The following is a 7,901-nucleotide window of genomic DNA, read 5'->3' on the forward strand; positions in this document are numbered from 1 at the left end:
TGCTTATCTTTTATAGAACTAGCTCTTGATTTATCTTTTCTTTCTTTTTTTAGTTTCTATTTCATTTATTTCTGCTCTGATCTTTATAATTTCCTTCCTTCTATTAATCTTGGGTTCTGTTTGTTATTTTTCTAGTTCCTTTAGTTATAAGGTAGATTGCTCATCTGAGATTTTTTCCTGTTTCCTGAAATAGGCTTGTATCATTTAAACTTCCTTCTTAGAACAGCTTTTGCTGCCCTCCAAAGATTTTGGATTGTTGTATTTTCATTTTCACTTGACTCTATGTATTTTTTTTCCCTCTTTGATTTCTTCATTGACCCATTTGTTGTTTAGATGTTGTTTAGCCTCCCGTATTCGTGTTTTTTCCAGATTTTTTCCTTATAATTGATTTCTAGTTTCATGCCATTGTGGTTAGAAAAGACGCTTGATCTGACCTCAGTCTTATTAAATTTATTGAGATTTGTTTTGTGGTCTAACATGTGATCTATCTTGGAGAATGTTACAGTGCACCTGAATGTGCACTAGAATGTTCTGTATACATCTGTTAAGTCCATCTAATGTGTCATTCAAAGCAGTCATTTCTTTATTGAATAAACTGTTTGCTGATGATTATCCATTGGGGTGTTAAAATTCTCTATTATTATATTACTATCAATTTCTCCCTTTATGTTTGTTAATATTTGCTTTATGTATTTAGGTGCTCCTTTGTTGGGTGCATAGTTATCTACAATTGTTACATCATCTTGTTGGATGGATTCCTTTATCATTATGTAATGCCTTTCTTTGCCTTCTGCTACAGTTTTTGTTTTAAAGTCTGTTCAGTCTGCCCTGCTATCTTGGCTTTTTTTTTTTTTCTTCTATTTGCATGGAATATCTTTTTCAATCCCTTTACTTTCAGTCTGTCTTTAGGTCTGAAGTGAGTCTACTGTAGGTAGCATGTAGCTCAGTCTTGTTTTCTTAATCCATCGTCATCCATTCTTCTGATTGGAGCACTTAGTCCATTTACATTTAAAGTCATTACTGATAGGTATGTACTTGACATTTTGTTCACTGTTTCAATAGTTCTTCTCTGTTTCTTTCTTTTGCTCTCTTCCCTTGTGGGAATATTATGCTTGGATTCCTTTCTCTTTACTTTTTCTATATCTATTATAGGTTTTGGTTTTTTTTTTTAAGATTTTATTTATTTATTTGACAGAGAGAGGGAGAGAGCACAACCAGGAGGAAAGGCAGAGGGAGAGGGAGAAGCAGGCTCCTCACTGAGCAGGAAGTCTGATGAGGAATTTGATCCTAGAACTCTGGGATCATGACCAGAGCCAAAGGCAGACACTTAATCCACTGAGCCATCCAGCACCCTATTATAGGTTTTTTATTTGTAGTTACCATTTGAGTCACATATAACATCCTATGTGTAAAGCAGTCTATATTAAATTGATGATCATTTAAGTTCAAACACATTCTAAAATCACTAAATTTTTACTCCTCCACCATGTTTTATGTACATGTCATATTTTATATCTTTTTAATTTGCATATTCCCTAATTTTTGTAGAAATAATTCATTTTACTACTTTTATGTTTAATCTCCATACTGACTTTATAAGTAATTAATCTACCACTATTACTATATATTTCCTTTTACCTCTAAAATTCTTTCCTTCCATAATTTTCTTATTTCTAGTTATGGCCTTTTCTTTCCACTTAAAGAATTCCTTTTAACATATCTTGTCAGACTCGCTCAGTGGTGATGAACACTTTTGTTTGTATAGGAAACTAGTTATCTCTCCTTCGATTCTGAATGATAGCCTTCCCTGGTAGAGTATTCTTGGTTGTAGGCTTTTTCCTTTCAGGACTTGAATTATATCATGCTGCTCTCTTCTGGCCTGCAAAATTTCTGTTGAAAAATCAGCCAAGAGCACTAGAGGGTTTCTCTTGTATGTAACTTTCCTTTTCTCCTGCTGCTTTTAAGATCCCCTTTTTATCATTACTTTTAGCCACTGTAATTATTATGTGTCTTGGTGTGGACCTCTTTGAATTCATCTCGTTAGGGAATATCTGTGCTTCCTAGTGTCTGTTTCCTTCCCCAGATTAGGAAAATCTTCAGTTTTTATTACTTCAAATAAGTTTTCTGGTCTCCTGTCTATGTCTTCTCCATCTGAAATCCCTGTAATGTGAATGGTATTACACTTGATGATGTCACAGAGTTCTCTTAACCTTTTCTCATTTTTATTATTTCTATTTCTTTTTGCTGTTCAGCATGGTTGCTCTCCATAATCCTTGTTCCAGATTGCTGATCTGTTCTGCATCCTCTAATCTGTTGCTAATTCCCTCTAGAGTAATTTCTCATTTAAGGTCTGAATTCTTCAGCTCTGACTGGCTTTTTTTTTTTTTTTTTTGTATTTTCTATCTCTTTATTGAAGTTCTGAATTCACCCACTCTTTTCTCAATCCAGGGACTATCTTTATGACAGTAACTTTGAACGCCACCTCTGTTTCATTTAGCTCATATCCCGTGACTTTGTCTTGTTTTTAAATTTGAGACATATTCCTTTGTCTCATTTTGTCTAACTCTCTGCATTTGTTTCTATGTACTAAGTAGGTCAGCTACATCTCCTGGTCCTGGAAGTAGTGGCCTTGTCTAACAGAGGTCTTGTGATGCCCAGTAGTGCAATCCCCCCTGGTCCCCAGAACTAGGTATCTAAAGTGGCCCCTGCGTGGACTGAATGTTTCCTCCTGTTAAGGCTGAGCTGCTTTTGGCCTAATTGGCTGCAATGACTTCCTATGTCCACTGTGGGTACACTGCACAGGGTTTTCTCCCTGACTGTTGAGAGGCTTGGCTATAGGCTCATTGGTGGACAGGGCTGGCACTCAGCCTGTCTGCAGTTAGCTTCTCTACCCCAGCTGCAGGCACACTGAAGGTCAGGGCTTGCTCTCTTGAGCAGCTGGCTAAGAGTCCGGCTGCAGGAACTATGGGCCTTTGGGTATGTGGGGGTTTCTCCCTCCTTCCTAAGGCAGCAGTCACTTTGAAAAAGCACGAGTCCCAGCTAGGGCTGCCTATTAGGCATGATGAAGCAGTAGCCACTTTGGAGGGATCCCTGCTAAAGTAGATAGGCTGGGTGGGACAGGTCTGCAGGAGAATACCAGGGTGGGGCTCATGGTGCTAGCAAGGTAGAGGGATAGTGTCAGAACTGGTTGGCTCCTACAAGTGTCTGGTTATCTAGGCTGAAGAAGGCCTAGAAAAATGGTGCCTGCTAGCATTTTTGTTTACATAGAAATCCCCTGCAGATCCCCACTCCTCTGGCACACATTCTGCGATTAGTCAATAAACCTCCTTCAGGTATATCCCTGGCACTTTCAAACTGCCACTGCTGTGCTATGTCTCAGACTAAGTTATTTAATGTGCTGGCTCTCGAAAGGCAAGAACTCTGTTTCCTATCACCTTTTGGTTCTCCCAGAGTTAAGCCTCCTGATTTTTGAACCCAGATATTATGGGGATTTATCTGCCCAGTGTGGGTCCTCAGGGCTAGTGTGGAGTCTGAACCCCCTTGCTTATGTCATCCCTCCTGTTTGCAGTGAGTTGTGCCAAGGGTTTGGTTCCTAACCGCATTTCTACCCCTCCTACCCTTTTTGATGTGGCCTCCTCTGTACAGTTAGTTGTGGAATATATGTTCTGCCAATCTTCAAGTTGTTTTCAGAGTTAGCTGCATAATGTAGCTGTTGCTTCAATGTGTCTGCAGGACAAGGTAGGCTCGGGATTCTATTCTCACCTTTCCCAAAAGGTTTGTGTTCATGTTTTAGTGACAGAAGTTCTATGCACATTTTTCTCAAACAATGAAAAGGAAGGACTCCTGATACATTTTAAACTTTTTGTACTATTATAGGAGAATTTTGCATGTTTGCACTTAGAATCCTTCATATCCCTCCACTCATTCCATTTTTAAAAAAAGATTTATTGATCTATTTCAGAGAGAGAGCATGCATGTATGTGAGTGGGGGAGGGACAGAAGGGAGAGAATCTTCAAGCAGAGTCCCCACTGAGCTCAGAGCCTGACATGGGGCTTGATCTCACAACCCAGGTGACCATGACCTGAGGTGAAACCAAGACTCAGATGCTTAACTGACTGAGCCCCCCCCACCAGGCAACCCCATTCATTATATCTTAACAGTGGTCAAGAAAGGAATATCGATATGGACAATATGAACAATAAAGCTGCCCTGACATCTATAAAATTGTGAAGTATCAAGTAGGGAATTAAAGACCACCTCAGTAAATCTCCAAATATTTTAAGGACATATACAGATCCAACTCCTCCTTTTTAAGTTTCCCCACCCTCCAATCCTTGCTGACTCTTTTCTCCCAACTCCTACCATATTTATCTCTATTACTCATTCTTGCCCTTCATCACATACTACCATGCACTGTACTCCAAATGCTTCATGTTTATATGTGTCATTTCCAAGATAAAACAATTTTCCTATAAACAGGGACCATACTTTATACTGATATTGTATCCCACATACCATATTCTGTGCCTAACAGAGTTATCCACAAACAGTTAATTCTCATAAGTACTGATTTGTCTAAGAAGTAATTTTAGGATAAATTTTAAAAACTTGCATCAACATATGTGATTCATACATTAGGAAACTGTACAAAATAAAAACATGAATTGGTTCAAGAAGCATTTACCTGAAGTCAAAATGAAGTTAACACTGGTAAAAAATAAAAATAATAATAAAAATTAAAAAGACATCTGAAATGGGAGGGTGGGAATAGGTTATGAGAAGCTCCAAATCTTCTGTCATGGAGTTCAGACCTCTGTGGGCAGCAAGAAGTCGTAGGTGATTTTTAAAGAGGGAAAGTCAGTGAGTCTATTCATTCATTCATTCATTCATTCATTCATTCATTCAATAAATAAATACATATTCACTGAGCATCCCGAGTGCCAGACACTTTCCCAGGTACTGGCAGTACCTCAGCGACCAGAGGAAACACTAACTCCTGAGCTTATGTCACAAGGAAGACAATAAACAAGCAAGCAACACATATAGGATGTCAGGTGATAAAATCTTTGGAGAAAAAGAAGGAAAGGAAAGGAGTGGGACACATGAGAGGGAAGGCGGTCCCTGCACTCCATGGGGTGTCAGGGAAGGTCTCCCTTAAGGCGTGGGAGAGAGCCTGAGGCTAATGTGATAGAGCTACTCCTTACTGTGTGTCCCATGGATTTTCCTGCCTGTTCCCACAGAGCAGGCAGGCCGTACAAGCATATTGACAGCCAGAACGCCATTCAAAGATTCCAGTTCTCTTTCACACTCTGGGTTCTGGGCCTCTTCCTCCCCCTATTTCTCTCAGCTACCCCACCCCATCTAGATGCATTTCTGACACCATGGGGATTCTCAAACTTCAGGCTGGGTGACAGAACCATCTCAACCTCTCATCTTCCTCTGCCCACTTCCCTGAGCCTGGCATCTGCAGCCTGGCTTCTTTTTTTTAAGATTTTATTTATTTATTCATGAGAGACACACGGAGAGAGGCAGAGACATAGGCAGAGGGAGAAGCAGGCTCTCTGTGGGGAGCCCAATGGGGGACTCGATCCCAGGACCCCAGGATCATGACCTGAGCCAAAGGCAGACGCTCAACCACTGAGCCACCCAGGGATCCCTCCAGCCTGGCTTCTGAAGCTGGGGCCTCCCTTGGGCCTTTTCCTGGTTCCTCAAAATGTGGCCTCCTTCCCAGGATGCATTCTCAGTAGCAGGTAGGAAGTCAGTTCCGACTCTCCTTCTGATTTCCTTCCCATCTGAATAACCTCTTCCAGAAACAGGCTGCTGGCAAGGATGGCAACAGTAGCAGCAGCTGAGGCCACTGTGGGGGTCTCCACGAGCAAGAGACCAGGGTCAGAGAGGAGCATTGTGTAGGTGCATGTGTGCACACATGGGTGTACATGGAAATAGGTAATTAGGCATGCATGTGTATGTGCGTGCCCAGGTCTGTACAAGAACGATGTGAAAAAGGGGTGTGAGCAAGCAAGCAGAAGAATCTCAGAGAACAAGCAAGAAGAAGGGAGTGCTCACAGAGAGAAAGAAATGCAAATATGTGCCAAAAGAGGGAAAGTAAAAGAGGCCCAAAAGGAAACTCCACAGAGTATCAAGACACAAGGATAAAAGCGTGTAACAGGGAGGTACTAGTGTTAAAATCCCAAAATATTGGTAAAATGGCGGGAGACCAGAAAAAAAAAATCTGTCTACAACGTAATATGAAAGAGGCAAGACTGACACAAAATTTGAACTAATAAAATTCTAATTTTGTGCTTCCTCTAAGCGTTTATTTCCCGCAACAAAGCTAACGTGGCAAAAATCACTAGGAAACAAATGACAGAACCTTTCTAAAGATGATGTTTGGAAAGAAAAAAAAAAAACTAGACATTCTACAAATTCAGTTGCTTGCCTTACAACAGGCAAAAAGGAAAGGCTCTTGGGTAAGACCGCCGTGGTACACAGCTAAGATAATGATCCTGGATGGTCTGGCCAAACTACAGGCAAAACAAACCAAAACTAAACAGGAAAACAAGAATGCTCACATGGACAGACGCAAGTAAATAGGCGGCACTGTGTAAACACGCCCTGGCCCTCCCCATGATGTTCAGGGTCTTCCGGGCAGCCCCTTGACCAGGGAAAGGAGGCAAGGCCCTTCCTCCTGTGATAAGTGCCCCTACTGCACTCTGCTCTTTCCTCTGACTCGCATTTTCTGTTAACCTTCCTCTTGGAATCCTTTGACGATGACTCACGCAGCAACAGGGCTAGTCAGCAATACCACAGCCCTCCATAGTAGACGCTGTGTAGGAGGCAAGCAGCTCCGTGGAGTGTAGTGGGTACCAGTTTTTTCCTTTCTCTGTTCAGGGAGGATTTGCTTTTTAGCCACATTTCCCTCAAAACACAGCCCTGACAGGAGATGCTTACTACACAGATTTCTAAACGATGAAATGATCTGACTTTGGCTATGTGGTCATAATGAAACTAAAAACACTAAGATGAAAAAACAAGAGTGTGATCATCACACCTACAAAAAACAACTTTATACTTGGGTGAAATCATGAGATCAGAAAAAAAAATGCTCAAACTAATATTTTCCAACCTTTCACTAACAGCTAGGGCTAAAACCACATGTTGTGAAGGTCTTGCACTGTGTTATTATTAGAAGTCACAATTCTATTGATACTGATGAGTCATTTGTATCGGCGGAAACCAAGAACTTCCATCAACATCATGTTACACACAGTCACTGTGGCTTGGTTTTTTCTTTATTACTGGTCAAAGCTGCTTTACAATGCTTACTGAAGCTAAAAAAAAAAAAAAAAAAAAAAAAAAAAGGAGAACTCCTCAAGGATGTGCAAAGCTTTCCTTCCCCACCTGATCTCAAGTTATTCCCCCTTCTCAGGATGGTTTAGGTTGATCTGATCAACTTGTATCTGCAAAAGGAAGTTTATTTAGAAACCTCAAAAAAGTAACATTTCACACTTTCTGATGAAAATAAGCAGAAATGAACTCCAAAAACAAACAGTGAAACCATCTTTGAAAATACATGCCAGATTTAAAATGACTGAGGTCAGGTTGTTGTGTGTGTGTGTGTGTGTGTGTATATATATATATATATATATAACCTTAATAACATGCAACAGATATAAACAAACTCTGTCATCACTTGAGGGGTTGAACCACACAAAACCGTGTCAGGCCAGCCACTGAGCACCCACTCTCTTACCTCCCCCCTGAAGGCACAACACTCCTCACGGTGGGAGAAGTAGGTCAGGTTTCATTTACACTAAGTAAACCTATGTTAAAGGTTTATGAAAGTTCTTTCTAGCGCGAGGGAAAAAAATAATAGCATCTATCTTTTCCCTTAATATCA

The 7,901-nt window shown here is 40.6% G+C and overlaps 1 protein-coding gene across 2 annotated transcripts in view; it reads right to left on the minus strand.

Annotated features, from left to right (window-relative positions):
• BACH2 (BTB domain and CNC homolog 2) overlaps window positions 1-7,901 on the minus strand; it is a 358,666-nt gene that overhangs the window by 338,523 nt on the left and 12,242 nt on the right. The gene's annotated exons all lie outside the window — the stretch shown is intronic.

Source organism: Canis lupus, chromosome 12 (assembly GCF_011100685.1).
Source record: "Canis lupus familiaris isolate Mischka breed German Shepherd chromosome 12, alternate assembly UU_Cfam_GSD_1.0, whole genome shotgun sequence".
Taxonomy (NCBI): domain Eukaryota; kingdom Metazoa; phylum Chordata; class Mammalia; order Carnivora; family Canidae; genus Canis; species Canis lupus.